Here is a 13,793-nt window from a genome sequence, read left to right as displayed (position 1 = left end):
ATACAAAACTTTTTATAAAAAATAAATATATTCATGTTAAGATTAACATCTTGACGGCTTCAATAGACTAGTGGGCTGTACAACACGCAACTGCTCAGTTTGAGACTCAACTCGTGGACCTTTTCCAAATTCTCTAAGACATTACACAATATTCCATGAGGTTTTATCTTTTAAAAGATAAAACCTCAGATGAACAACATCACATGACCTCTCAAGTCAGGATTTCAGTCAGGATTTTGACTGAAATTAGGACACCCTTTTACACTTTATATTGTTCCATATCAGGACATAATAAAATGTTCTTTGACAGGTTTTCAAATTTAAAAAGATTAAACATCAACATCACATGACCTCTCACTGCAGATAGAAAAGATAGTGCTAGAAAAGACATGAGTGACAAACTTTTGATTCAGATGCTGCCACTGTAGGTTCACTTTTGGGAGTAATTACAAAGTAATTATATAAGTATGACCTCATAAATTTCGCAGATAATTTTGAGTTTGGAGGTTTCAGTCAGTATTTTTAATCCACACCAGATTTGTTGGTGTGTTTGGGATGATACCCAATTCTGACTTCAATTGTACATATTTTTAGTCTGTTTGATTGATGTAAGTTGAGAATACTAGAACAATTATTTTACAGTTTTTCTCAGTCGCTTTGGTGCATTTCTCGCTACACTATTTACATTTGCACAACAGTTAATGCATTTCTCAAAACAATTAATCATTTGTGCACATCCTAGTAGCAGTTTCTCATTCTTTTCAACAAATTGTGAATGCTTTTGGACATGCATCAATTGCTTTCATAAACTCTCTACTATTTATAATATTATCATTTGCTTCTGTCATGTCAGTCAAAATGAACTAAACTTGTAAATGCTGAATAGTCATTCTATATAAAACTAATTTCATTACTTGAGACATTAAATACAAAAATGGTGAACTAGTTGTCAAAATCTGTCAAACAAATAAAAAAAAAAACAAATTTAAATCTTTATTTTCCTGAAAATGTCTTTAAAATTGAACAATTTGTTGAATGATTCACAGGCCTGTGTATGTTGTAGGCTCAGTTCCAATATGTACTGCAATATTGTGTACAGTTGTGCACAGCTCTACCTAAAGGGAGTTTATGTTTGTTTTAAATAAGGTTGTGTTTATTCTTTTGCACAATGCTGTGAGTAAATTAGGATTGCAAAGAGCAAATGCAGTAAAAATGTGAAACATACATATTTAGTGTCTTGTACTCAGATAACTCATTCAATGCAGTGATGTCTCACTTTACTGTAGTTTTCAAATGGCTGTGCAAATAGTATATAGTGCTGTCTTGAGCATTTTCAGGAAGTGTCACCAAAATCTGACTTTTTTTGCATTGAAAAAATGTACAGAGTAAACTGACATAATGAACACATGACAAAGCCATTTGACTATCTTGTTCATAAACAATGGTGTCAGGACTTTTCATTTTGACGATACTGACTCTTTCATTGACCTGAATACTTGCTTTTGAGGAATGAACTATTCATTTTGAGCATGTGACGCGCTTTTGCAGGTAGGTTTTACAACTAGGTTTTGCAGTTTGCACTAATTGTTTTGAGAAATGCATTAACTGTTGTGCAAATGTAAATAGTGTAGTGAGAAATGCACCAAAGCGACTTAGAAAAACTGTAATTAAACTAAAACAATTAAGGTATTCCACATAACTGATTTGTGTTTGGACAACATGAAGAAGTCAAATGAAACATAAAACAATTAAGTTGTCCTCCCAAAACAGCAAGAATTATGTTGTTTGAGAGCTCAGTTTAATTTAGTAGCTTGAACAAACAGCAAATGTCATATTTGAGATAGATAGATAGATAGATAGATAGATAGATAGATAGATAGATAGATAGATAGATAGATAGATAGATAGATAGATAGATAGATAGATAGATAGATAGATAGATAGAGAGATAGAGAGAAAACAATACATGTGATATGCACATTGTTCTGTGTGAGTGTGAAGGTCAGCGTTTATAAATCTTTCTTGGCTCATCTCAGTGAGTAACGCTGCTTTCGTTCTCAGCCTGCAAGGCAGCCCTACAGTATTGCAATTCATCATCATTTGTTGCATTCCATATTTTGTTTATATTTGATTTACAGAGAGGCCTTTGTTTACTATGGCTGTGGAATGAAGAGTAGCGCTGTTGTCGAGGGGCTGTCCGAGAGGTACATGTGAGGTAAAAGCAGCGCTACCGAGCCTCATTCCAGAGCTCATTAGGCATTTCAGACAGAGTTGAATTCGGTTGTGTCTTCGGTCATGCATCAGCTGGTCTCTGCAGATGCGAGAAACCAACACGCACACACAAAAGTCTGGCATCCCTTGAAAAACTTGCTCTCCGTTGGAATTCTCATTTCATCCTCCTTCAACCAGAACGCCGGACTTCTGAAGAGGAACATGCCAAATTTGATTATGAGCTGAATTTGAGCGTTACCATCTAAAAGTCGGCTCTTCCAGGTTTTACGGATAACTAATGCAAGCTGTAGTCTGATCTTGAGGAAAGTGGAAGATGGAGCGGAAACAGAAGGATAGAGCGAGTCCGATGTGGATCACTGCCAGCATTAAACAATTAACATTATAATTTGTTTTCGTAACGTTGAAAAGTAATATAATTAACCGGTGAAACTAATCTCTGTTCCCTGCCAGGCTGAAACGCTTCTGTAAATGATAATAGCAGTTGGTCCAGTGGGCTCTTGGGATGGGATAAATCTGCTTTCCCCCCTTTGCACAGGACTGGCATCTATTCAGTTGGTTCTGTGTGCAGAGGGAGCCATTGAAATGCTTTCTGTAAGCCCATCTGTGTGTGTTTGAAGAGTTCAACGATGTTCTGGGACAAAGCACAAAGCTGCAGTTCTTGCCCTCTCGCAGTGACCAGTGCAGTTTCACTCTGTATCACCACAGCAGTCAGTCAAGATTAACCTACCTCACCCTTGCCATCAGCTCTGGGCTTTGTTTAAACCCTTTAAGTCTGCCCTCAACAGTCCTGTACTTTCCCATTGAGCACAGAATGAGTTCTTCAAACTTTGCACAGAAAAAAAGCTTTTTTTTTTTCAGTCAAGCACATTTCTTGCAGCCATACTGATATATTGTTGCATCATAGTGACAAGTGTGAAGTCCACATACAGTCTGATGACAAGTTATATTTCACAGGTTAGACATGTCTGTGTTTTATCTGAGGCGCTCGGGCTGTGTTTTGAATCTTTGAAGCGATCGTGTTGGGAGAATTGCACAAAAACACTTCAAATATGTCATGTCTATCTGAAATAATAATAAAAAAATAATAATTTTGTGCTGAAATGGTTTTAAAGGGACTAAATAGTATTAAATAATAACAAAGATCCTGAGGACCTTTTCATTGTACATGGATAACTCAGTTAGCTGGATCTTGTTATTGAGGATTTGACATGATCCAGGATCGTTTTGATCTTCAAAACTTATCCAAGAATTGTAGCTCAAAACCTGCTAGAGAGCAGACTTATTTCATATAAACAGGATTCGATCGAGTCATTTCTTTTGTTTACAGTCTATGATTTACAGTCTATTTTCTTATGGTAGTAATAGATTATATACATCAGGAAAAATAGTAAAATAGTTAAAAAAATTATAAATAATAGCTTTAAAAAATTAAAAATAAAGTTGTTCTGCAATCTACACTCCAAAATAAAGGTAAAAAAGCTGTCACGAGTTGGTGCCAATAGCCAAGTGGTTAAGTGCGCTGACATATAGCACCATCGTGCTCACGGTGACCCGAGTTTGATTTCCGGCTCGAGGTCCTTTGCTGACCATTCCCCTCTCTCTGCTCCCAATACTTTCCTGTCTGTAACCTCCACTATTTTATCCAAATTAAATGTGAAAAACCTCTAAAAAAAAAACTGTCACTGGGGTGGTTCTCCCCAAAGCGTTCAAAGAGAACATTTATTAATATGGACTTTTTAGATACAAGCACTTACTGTTAAGGTAGGTCAACCCAGCTTTAGTACAAGTTGTGTATGATAATGGACATGGCCAATGTACTTTTTTTAAGGCAAGGAATAATAAATTATGCAGTCAATAGTTTAAGACACTTACCAATATTAACATGCTTTTTGATGCAAACTTTATTTAAACAGCCATTTATTAAGAAATTTGAATAGGCCTACTACAATAATGAAAATTCGCTCTAAAAGTAAAATTGAATAAATCGCTAAACACTCTTTTTTGTTTTGTTTTGTTTTGTTTGCATCCGGATCACCTTTGTTTATTTCCTGCACTACGTGAGACATGACAGATTATTATTATCATTATTGTTGTTGTTATTATTAGTTTTAATTCTCACATTTATATTTATAATATTTATATACTATATTACACGCACACACAGACACACACACACACACACACACACACACACACACACACACACACACACACACACACACACACACTATTGTGACTTTTTCATGTTATGTAAAACTGTTTTTCATCAGTGTTTTAGTACTAACTATATTTTTAAACAATTATTCATATTTTTGCAATTTTTTTATTGTTATTTCAGTTGTAGCTTTAACCCTTGAATACTGTTCAAATTTACTACACTTTCGTTATGCTGGTGGCTTCTGTTGCCTCATTGACTTCCATTATAATGACATTTTTTTGATTGCAAAAATGACAACATGTAATCGAGCATTCCTGATCTTGAAAAATGTTTCTGGCTTCTATGTATGTTCCATGCAGTAAAACAGCAGAGTATACACACATGCAAGCACGCACACACACAGGTTTTTGTGAAATGTGGGCACTTTATATGGGTTTCCATTGTTTTTATACTGTACACATTGTATTTCCTATTGCCCCAACCCCACTTTACCCTTATAGTCAACTCTCACAGGAAACTAGTTTTACTTTCTGGAAGAAAAAAAAAACTCCATTCTGTATGATTTATAAGCTTTTTGAGAAATAAGGACATCAGCAAGGTCCTCATTATTCACCACCTTCTTTTAACACCTGTATCACACCTGTGTCATTATTCAGATTTGTGTCCTTATATGTCACAAAAACATGTGTACATGCGCACACATAAACACACACACACTATACTTCATTTAGAAGGCAGAAACTACCATTTTTTCAAAAAATGAATACCACCAACAATCAAGAATCCATGATTATATGGTGTCATGGCTTTGCAAGAAATATGTCATTATAATAGAAGTCAATGGGGAAAAGACAGCCATGGATATACCAAAAGAGTAGTAAATTTGCAGTGTGTATTGTTTGATGTTTACAAATTTTCAAAGCATTTTTCCAAAATATGTGTCAAAATAGTAGATGTAGATGAAAACATCCCCAACAGCACACATTAATATATATGACTGCTTGACCGTTTTCGTGAGAATCTCAGCACTCAGGGATTTCGTTTCACATGTGGGTCAAGAAGGTTTTTGTCTGCGTGCTGGTGTCTGGTCTGCACGCTTGAGCAACTCCCAGGTGCTTACCAGACTGTAACAATGTTTGCCAGGGCTTTTGACCCGTCTTTGCTCCATCTCAGTTAGTGGGCCGTCATTTTGACAATACTCACTCGGACTCTCACAGCAATTGACTTTAATTGATTGATGCCTTATAAATGTTGCTTCCTCCCCCATTTCCTGAATAAGCAGCCCCATATTTCACAATCTTATTTTTATCCTCCACAACCTTTTCTTTTCAAACTAGGAAGTGTGGAGGAAGTCTCAGTTCTCTTCAGACTTGATCTTTGAATATGTTAAATACATTGTGCGTGTGCATGTGCGCCAGTTCATTCCAGTACTGAACAATTCTTCAAATCTGAATTTTTATGAAGGTTTGTAGTCTTGTTGCCCAAAAATAACATGGGAGACCACAGAATAGCAGAAGAATGCTGCTCTCTGTGTACACCGCTTGAAACTTAAGTCCCCTCCATGGACTGAGCCTCATATTTCTCCTTTTTGGCTTGTAAAAACCTCTCATCCCATCGTTGAATAATGCAAAATAACTACATATAACACTAAAACCATAGGATCTACGATCGGAAATAATACTTTCTCTACATTTTGGCCTAGTTTTTTTCTGGCATGAGCTTTTTCCTCATTTGAAAGCTCTGAAAGAAGCATTGATTGCGCTGAATAAAATCCAGTGGCTCTGTTATTGAAATATTACTCTGAATGCTTCACATAACAGCACTTTTAGACCAATTAAGTATTTTGGGGTATTGAGACATATACATATTATGTAGCATTTGCAAACTGGGGGAAGAAATTGATGTTTCTTATAGAGATACAGTATATACAATAAATATATTGTCTATTATATCAGCATCAACAATTAAATTCTTCTTCTTATTATTATATATTCATTTATATATTCATTTTTTTCGGCTTAGTCCCTTTATTAATCTGGGGTCAGAATGAACCGCCAACTTATCCAGCATACGCAGCGGATGCCCTTACAGCTGCAACCCACCACTGGGAAACATCCATACACACTCATCCACACACACACACACACACTAAGGCCAATTTAGCTTACCCAATTCATCCATACCACATGCTTTGGGACTTGTGGGGGAAACCGGAGCACCCGGAGGAAACCCACGCAAACATGGGAACATGCAAACTCCACACAGAAATGCCTACTGACCCAACTGGGACCCGAACCTTTTTTATTATTATTATAAATGAATAAACCAAAAAAAGCAGATTGTTTATGATGGATGAACCATTTTAGGTGCATGCAGCTGTCCATGATCATTTTGATTGATTTGTTCAACGTCGTGTGATGTTAATCACAGCTGATGTGTGTATCTTATAGCATTCATACGCCTGTCGGTTATCAGCTTTCAAATATAAATGTCAGTTTTCAGTTTCGGTCAAAATTTGAATTTTGGTGCATACTTACTTTTCAGTTTGGGGCCTGGAATTGATATCTAGGGCTTTTTAGGGTTTTAGGCTTTTTTTAAACGGTAACCTTAAGTGTGTCTGTGTTGTCGCTTGCGTAAAATACTTTATGTAACTTTAATGTAACCCATTTTAATTTTGAAAATCGGTGAATCAATCTGGAAACTAATAATGGCAATAATAACAAAATGTTTACAATTGTACATATTTTTTAAATCAATTTTAGACTGTCATTATTAGGCATTATTACGAAAACAAATGTTTGCTTGATTTTGAACTTTTTTTATAATCTATTATAGTGTCCTAACTACGTGGGGCTCTACACCATGAAATGCAATAAAATGTCTAGTTTTCATACTAAAAGGAATTTTCATCCTAATCCTCCGCAATGGTGACACACAAACTTTTGGTTTTAGAAATGAATCTATTTCTGCAATGTCGCAGCTGAACAACAGCATAAACTACTATGACAATCTTCGACTCAGATGTTGTTTATGTGCTTTATATGGTGTTAAATGTTACCAGAATCAGTTTTAACACCATTTATGTGACAGTTATTGCCATACTGAATGCAGCAGCATAGCTTACCTCAGACAAATTAAGCTTGAACATTAGCGGCCCTTTCATACACCTGGCGCAATGTGGCACAAGGCGCGATGCAATAGTTGTTTGCTAGTTTAAGCTTGGCGCAAGAGTCGTTTTGATGTTTTGCGCTTCGCTGTTTAAATAGCAACTGCATTTGCGCTCATATGTGTGCCCTATAGGCGTTCTGGTCTAAAAAGGAAGGCGTTTTGAGGTGCATTGCTGGTGCGTTGCTATTTTGAGGAACTATAATAGATTTTTTAATAGACCAAAACAAAGCCAGTCTAAAGTCTTTAGTTAGGTCTGTGCATACAAGGTTTCCTTATGCACGAGAGCGAAAGTGAAACTAGATTATGAGATGTCTTATCTCTCATTCTCACGCTGCAGATCCTGTTTAACTGTTTTCTTGCTAGTGAAATGCTCAGTTTTTCCAATTACAAAGTCCTCATGTAAATAGCAAATGTGCTTATGACGGACGCAACTGGCTCTTAAAGGGAATGGGAGATGAGACTCTGATTGGTTTATTCTCAAAACACACCTATAACTCATTAAGTTAAGTAACTCAACCCTTTTAGATCATGCGCCATGGCACAAGGGGGAGGTTTTCCGTCCTTACTGTATATTAGCAAAAGTGGATTCTGACATGCCCTGAAAGCATTTGTGCCCTGCGCTTTGCACTTTGTCAAAATAGAGCCTTAGAACTGTGACTGCAAACTAACACCAGTCACTCGGAATGTACTTTAAATCATGCTTATTTATTTATTATATTTATTTATACCCATCCATTTTGTTGGCAAAGTTTGTTACAGCCATTCTGCGTTCTGAATGTCTGTGGTATTTTAAAGTTACTTTCGGGGCGTGTCACGTCTGTGGTCTAATTTATGAAATTTGCTTAGAAACTAACTGTAAATGTAACAATAAATTACTAAATGTAATTTATTTATTAATTATTATGACTTTTTTTATAGATCACAACTTTTGTGTGCAAAGTAGTATACGCACATTTTCACCCGCTGTGCATGTACGCTATGTTTATAGATGGTGCGGACACCAAAATTGCCTGTCTCTGGAATCTTCTCACGTCGCGTGTTGTTATAACACAGTGTTAAACTGTTTCAGCACATTGCTGTTTATGAATTTTTCATATTTGGAAAATCTAGTCATAACTGATTAACTTGTGCATTTAAAAGCTCAACAGAAAAGGCTGTGATTGGTCACAATGCTCAGTGCTGCTTCCGCAACAACAACAAAAAACAGTGAAAGTATTTGGTCATTGCCTCACAAATTTTTGGCTACAAATAAGATAAAAGAAATATCTTTTAAACTAATTCATGAATTCTACCCGACTAAACATTTTCTCAGTAAATTTAAAAGGGATATTGATATCTTTGCATTTGGAAACTGTACCCCACATCTTTTGGCACTGTGGTTATGTTAAAAAGGTTTTGGTATGATGCTTCTGTTTTTAAAAAGAAAAAGGTACTCTTAATTTTAATCTGCATTTTTAAAGCGTAATTTTTGGATATTTTAATTATGATAAGTTGAATAACAAAGTTTTTGATATTAACCTATTCATTTTGTTAATTAAGTCTTATATTCATAAGTGAAACTGAAAAATTAGTTTATAGTGCTGATCGAAAGACCATTAAAACTGTCCAACTGTGCTCTAGTTTCAAATTTTTTGATTAATGTAAGTCCTGCTAATTTGTATTCGTAAGAATTTTAGTTAATTATTTATACTTTTGTCCTTCTGTTTGTTTTATTAATTACTTTTTTTTATCATTTACTTTCTATCACCTTGCCATTGCTTTGTTTATGATATTGTCATGTATCTGTTGTTTAAAGCATAAAAAAACTGATTATTTAAAAAAAATATATGCATAAATCGGACACTTTTTTCTTTTTTCACATTTTACTTAAGTCACAAAAGCCATATTAGTTTAGTTTAACTTTAAACTAGTTTAACATTTAACCAGGGGCATTTTGCGTACCCTCATCTTGCCTTTTCATCTCTGTTAATTTCTGATTCTTCTGTGAACAAGGGCCCTACCACTGACTCTATTCTTCATAATCCTTTCTTTTATTGTAAATGTCATCACATTCAAACAAAGGTGACATTTTTATCTTTAACCACAAATCAGACATTTTTCTGTGTACAGTATGTTGCTTCTCAGATGGAAGACACTCATTACTTATCTATTCAGCACTGTGAGGAATTATTATTATTTTTTAAATCTGTAATCTGTAGTTGGACGGATGGGCCTGTGTCCGATGACCCGATAAGCTAATTTGACGTTAACGGCACTGTCCCATTGACACACATACAGTGCTAGAGCGGTTGACTTGTTATGTCATGCAATACTGGATTTCCCAATATGCAATATACCGTTAAATCTTATGGCATGCAGATCAACAGGAAGTCATCAAATGTATGGCATGTCTTTATGAATCAATAGTTTTTAATCAAGCGCTGGTCACGCTGTATTGAGTGGACTTGTCTGTTAATTACTGTCTGTCTCATTTTAACACTGTCTACAATCTGCACTATAGGCATGGACCGGTATAAGATTCTGATGGTTTGATAATACCGGATAATCTGATCTTATATGTCTGAGTAAACAACTTTTTTCCACATTGACAACATTATAGTTTATTTTGAAAACATTTAAAATATTTTGGAGCAGTAAACATGTCAGGCTAAATTATTCAAATGAATCAATTACTTCAGCTGTCTTCATTAGTTTCAAAAACACAGATTTCTGTACAACTTGAAAAGGCATTTTTGGAGATCTTTCTTTTTTTTGGAGATGAAGTAAAGCCTATAGCTTCCATGGTCTATAGCATAATTGTGTGTTGATTTATAAGCGATTTGTTGTTCAGATGTTTGCTAAATGGTGGGCTGAGCAGTTGCTTTTGATGTGGAGATACTGTTGGCCTAAAAAATTAAACAAAACAGTTGTTAAAATAATGTGAAAAAAACATGTATATACACCTTGAAATGGTATAACAGAAAATTTTAATAATTATCATTTAAAACCTTGACTTTACCAAACCACGGTTAAACCGTTTATCGTTCCATGCCATGCTTATCTGTTCTGCATGATTACTCGCTGATGTTATTTGGTCTTTATAAGTACTGTACCTTCTCTCACAATATATAAGACAGTTTTTGTTTGGATTTATAGGTAGATTTTTAACTATATCTTAAAAAATAAATATACTTTATAAATAAAACAATTCATCTGAATCAATTCGTCAAAATGAAGTTTGGTTTACCTTGAAAAAAAAAATACTAACAAAATATTGTTATACCAACAGTAATAGATTTATATCCCTAAAAATGTATTTAAATTTAATGGTTAATTAATCATTGTTAGATTGCATAAGTTTCATGTTTTTGATTAACTACACATTTAAAAATACACATTTTTGCACTCTAAAATAAATTAAACATTGAATGAAAAAACAATTTTAAAGAGCGCCTATTTTACCCCTTTTAGATGTAAAATTAACATTTAGTGTTTCCAGAATGTATCTGTAAAGTTTCAGCTCAAAATACCCATCAGATACTTTATTATACCCTCCAGAATCTGCCCGTTTTGGTGTTTAAGTATATTGTAGCTGTTTTTGTAGCCCGTGGCTTTAAATTCAAATGAGCCGCTTCTCCCCGCCCACCAGTCCCACGTGCGTGTTGGCTTCTTTACATGCGTTACGTCAGATAAACAGCAGTCAGTGATTGAGACAGACACAGATGAATTATATTTTGAACCCCCTTAACATTTTTATTTGTACTATTTACGCTCATAATTTACCTAGGTTGACAATCCTGACTTACACTGATAAAGAATAATGTCCTAACAAGTTATAGCAAGGGCCACAAGTTATACTTAGCATAATTTTAGCAGTTTCATGTGACTGAAGCGCAAGCCATATACAGGGAAGTGCTTTCAGCCACCGATAATGTTCCTTTTACAGCGGTGATCATTTATTTTAATTGAAATGTTGTCAGATTAATAGACCTGAGTATTCATTTAGTTGTTTAAGCGCTACGAGATGAAAAGCTATGAAATGTAAGTCATGAGCAGCAGGTGAGCGCCAAAATCACTAGAAGCGCCAGGCCGGGAGTGCTTATTCAATAAAAGTGCCTGTGCATATAGCGGTGCAGTGCTGCGCTTCTTTTCCTAAGTGCAAAACGCTGCGAAAGTATTGCATTTAAATCACACAAACATAAAGCTTAATATTTGCTGCACTTTTGAGCTCTAATTACAATAAAGAAATACATTAACTTTCAGAATGGCGAGGGACACAAAATTAATCCTGGTGGGCCACAAAGAATTTCTTTGTGCCCCTCCAGCACCATCTGGTTTGAGAATCGCTGTTATAGAGACATGGCACCTGTCAGTCAACTCCGGTGGGCGGGGAAAACAGCCCTCCTATGTCACGTTGCGGCGGGTCTCAAAATCACTGGGATTTGATGAAAAAAAATAATTGAAAAATTCTGAAAAATAACTATTTGAAAACTGAATTTGATTTATTATTTATTATTATTATTTTATAAATCATTTACTATATTAGTAGGCCCTATATTAATCAATAATACATTGTTTTATTTTGTTTATCAGGAAAATGTAAATTTATCAAATGCTTATGTGTATCTCTTCAAAAGACGAAAAAGAATAATGTGTGTTTATTTCTTTTTTGACTTGATTTTTGATATTGAATTTCTTTATCATTTAAAAAGAAAATCCATAATTTTCCTGTCTGCATCAATGTTACTGTGTCGTCTGCTCTTTCTGGCTTTCCCCACTTCATATTTCTAAATGGACATTTCTCAGGAACGAACACAAGAATTTCATATTAATAAATTAGATTTGTGGTACTTGTCTGGGTATCGAAGTACTTTCGCTAATGGAGACTCATAAACCATTACTATGCGAGGGATAATGTGAAGGACTCTAAAATGTCCCCCTTATTACATGGCATCAAATAAATAAATAAAAAAATGGATGTGAATTATTGATTTGAAATGACTTAATGTGGGAAGAAAAAAAAAAGTCATGAAACTGTAGCGGTTGCTAAGCACATTGCTCATTGATATATGTTATAATGTACTGTACAGGCTTAGATCAAGTAGAGGGTGAGTTATTAATGACAGATTTCTCTATTTTGTTTGGGTGAACTGCCCCTTCTCAGTAAATAATGATGTCTTTTACCTACCTGGTCTGGATTTTGAAACTGCAGCTGTGTGCTGGTCTTCAAACATGGCTTATAATGAGGCAGTAAATTATCCACTGGAGCAACATCAAGACATTATCGCGCGTGTGTATCTCCCATACACCATTAGTCCAAAACAAATAGATGGTCTGCTGGAGTAATGCAGGGCAAATTAAATCCAGAGACGTGGGGATATTAATTATGCCGGAATGGATTTGTAAATGTCCGCAGAGTGAATCGACTTAATGGTTTTGTCTTCTGTTTTTCGTGTTACAGGTGTAACGCTGTAAATTAAAGTCCATTGTGAGTGGCGAGGAGCATTTCGGTGGTCTTTCTTCACGTTTAATGGGTGAGTCCTATGATTTGAGAATGTGGTTTTATACCACCTGTCCAATTTTCTAATCGCAGAATCATTATCATTTGTCAGCTTTGTGAAATAATAGAATGAATAGGCTTGATTTTGACTGATATTTAACAATGGCTTCAGACTATTGCTGCGTCTCATTCTGCCCCCTATCTCAAGGTCATTCATTAGTAGGTCATGTGCACGAATTCGAGTTTGGTTTACCACACATTGGGTGAGTGTCATCAAACTGGAGTTTATAAACAACAGCAGAACTAAAAATGTTCATATATTAATTTTAATATGTTTTTAAAAGTACATTTTAGCTAAATGATTTTACATTTCAACAGTTAAACAATTATAAATGTTTGCTAGATTTTTCCCCTAACCTAAGTAGCCATCTTTGTTCATATAAAAAATATAGAAATAACAGATTCTTTTTAGAAAATCGTCTCTCGTTTTTCAAAACGTTTGATGATTTGGGTCACGTGATTCATATTTTATGCTTCCGAACTTCTGTTAAGGGTGCATAATGGGTATCGATGTGGCCTTATTTTCACAGTGCATTGTGGGACTTTTCAGGATGCTAATGTTTCAATGCACTGGAAGAATTTTGTGAATGAGACAGCACCTAATCGACCTGATTGGTGCACTGTCTTCTGAACAAGGGTGCTTATTGAGATGCACCCTTTACTTAGATGGTTGTATTTTGCAACTTATTTTCCTTC

The 13,793-nt window shown here is 35.1% G+C and overlaps 1 protein-coding gene across 26 annotated transcripts in view; it reads left to right on the top strand.

The window, feature by feature from the left end:
- arvcfb (ARVCF delta catenin family member b) overlaps positions 1–13,793 on the top strand; it is a 423,234-nt gene that overhangs the window by 106,098 nt on the left and 303,343 nt on the right. For all 26 annotated transcript variants that reach the window (XM_073950724.1, XM_073950712.1, XM_073950705.1 and 23 more), the window contains exon 2: positions 12,999–13,071. The gene's annotated coding sequence lies outside the window, so the exon portion shown is untranslated. The remainder of the gene's footprint in view (positions 1–12,998; positions 13,072–13,793) is intronic.

Source organism: Danio rerio, chromosome 5 (assembly GCF_049306965.1).
Source record: "Danio rerio strain Tuebingen ecotype United States chromosome 5, GRCz12tu, whole genome shotgun sequence".
NCBI lineage: Eukaryota > Metazoa > Chordata > Actinopteri > Cypriniformes > Danionidae > Danio > Danio rerio.
The sequence above is the reverse complement of the archived record's forward strand: the minus strand, read 5'-3'. Positions and strand labels throughout refer to the sequence as shown.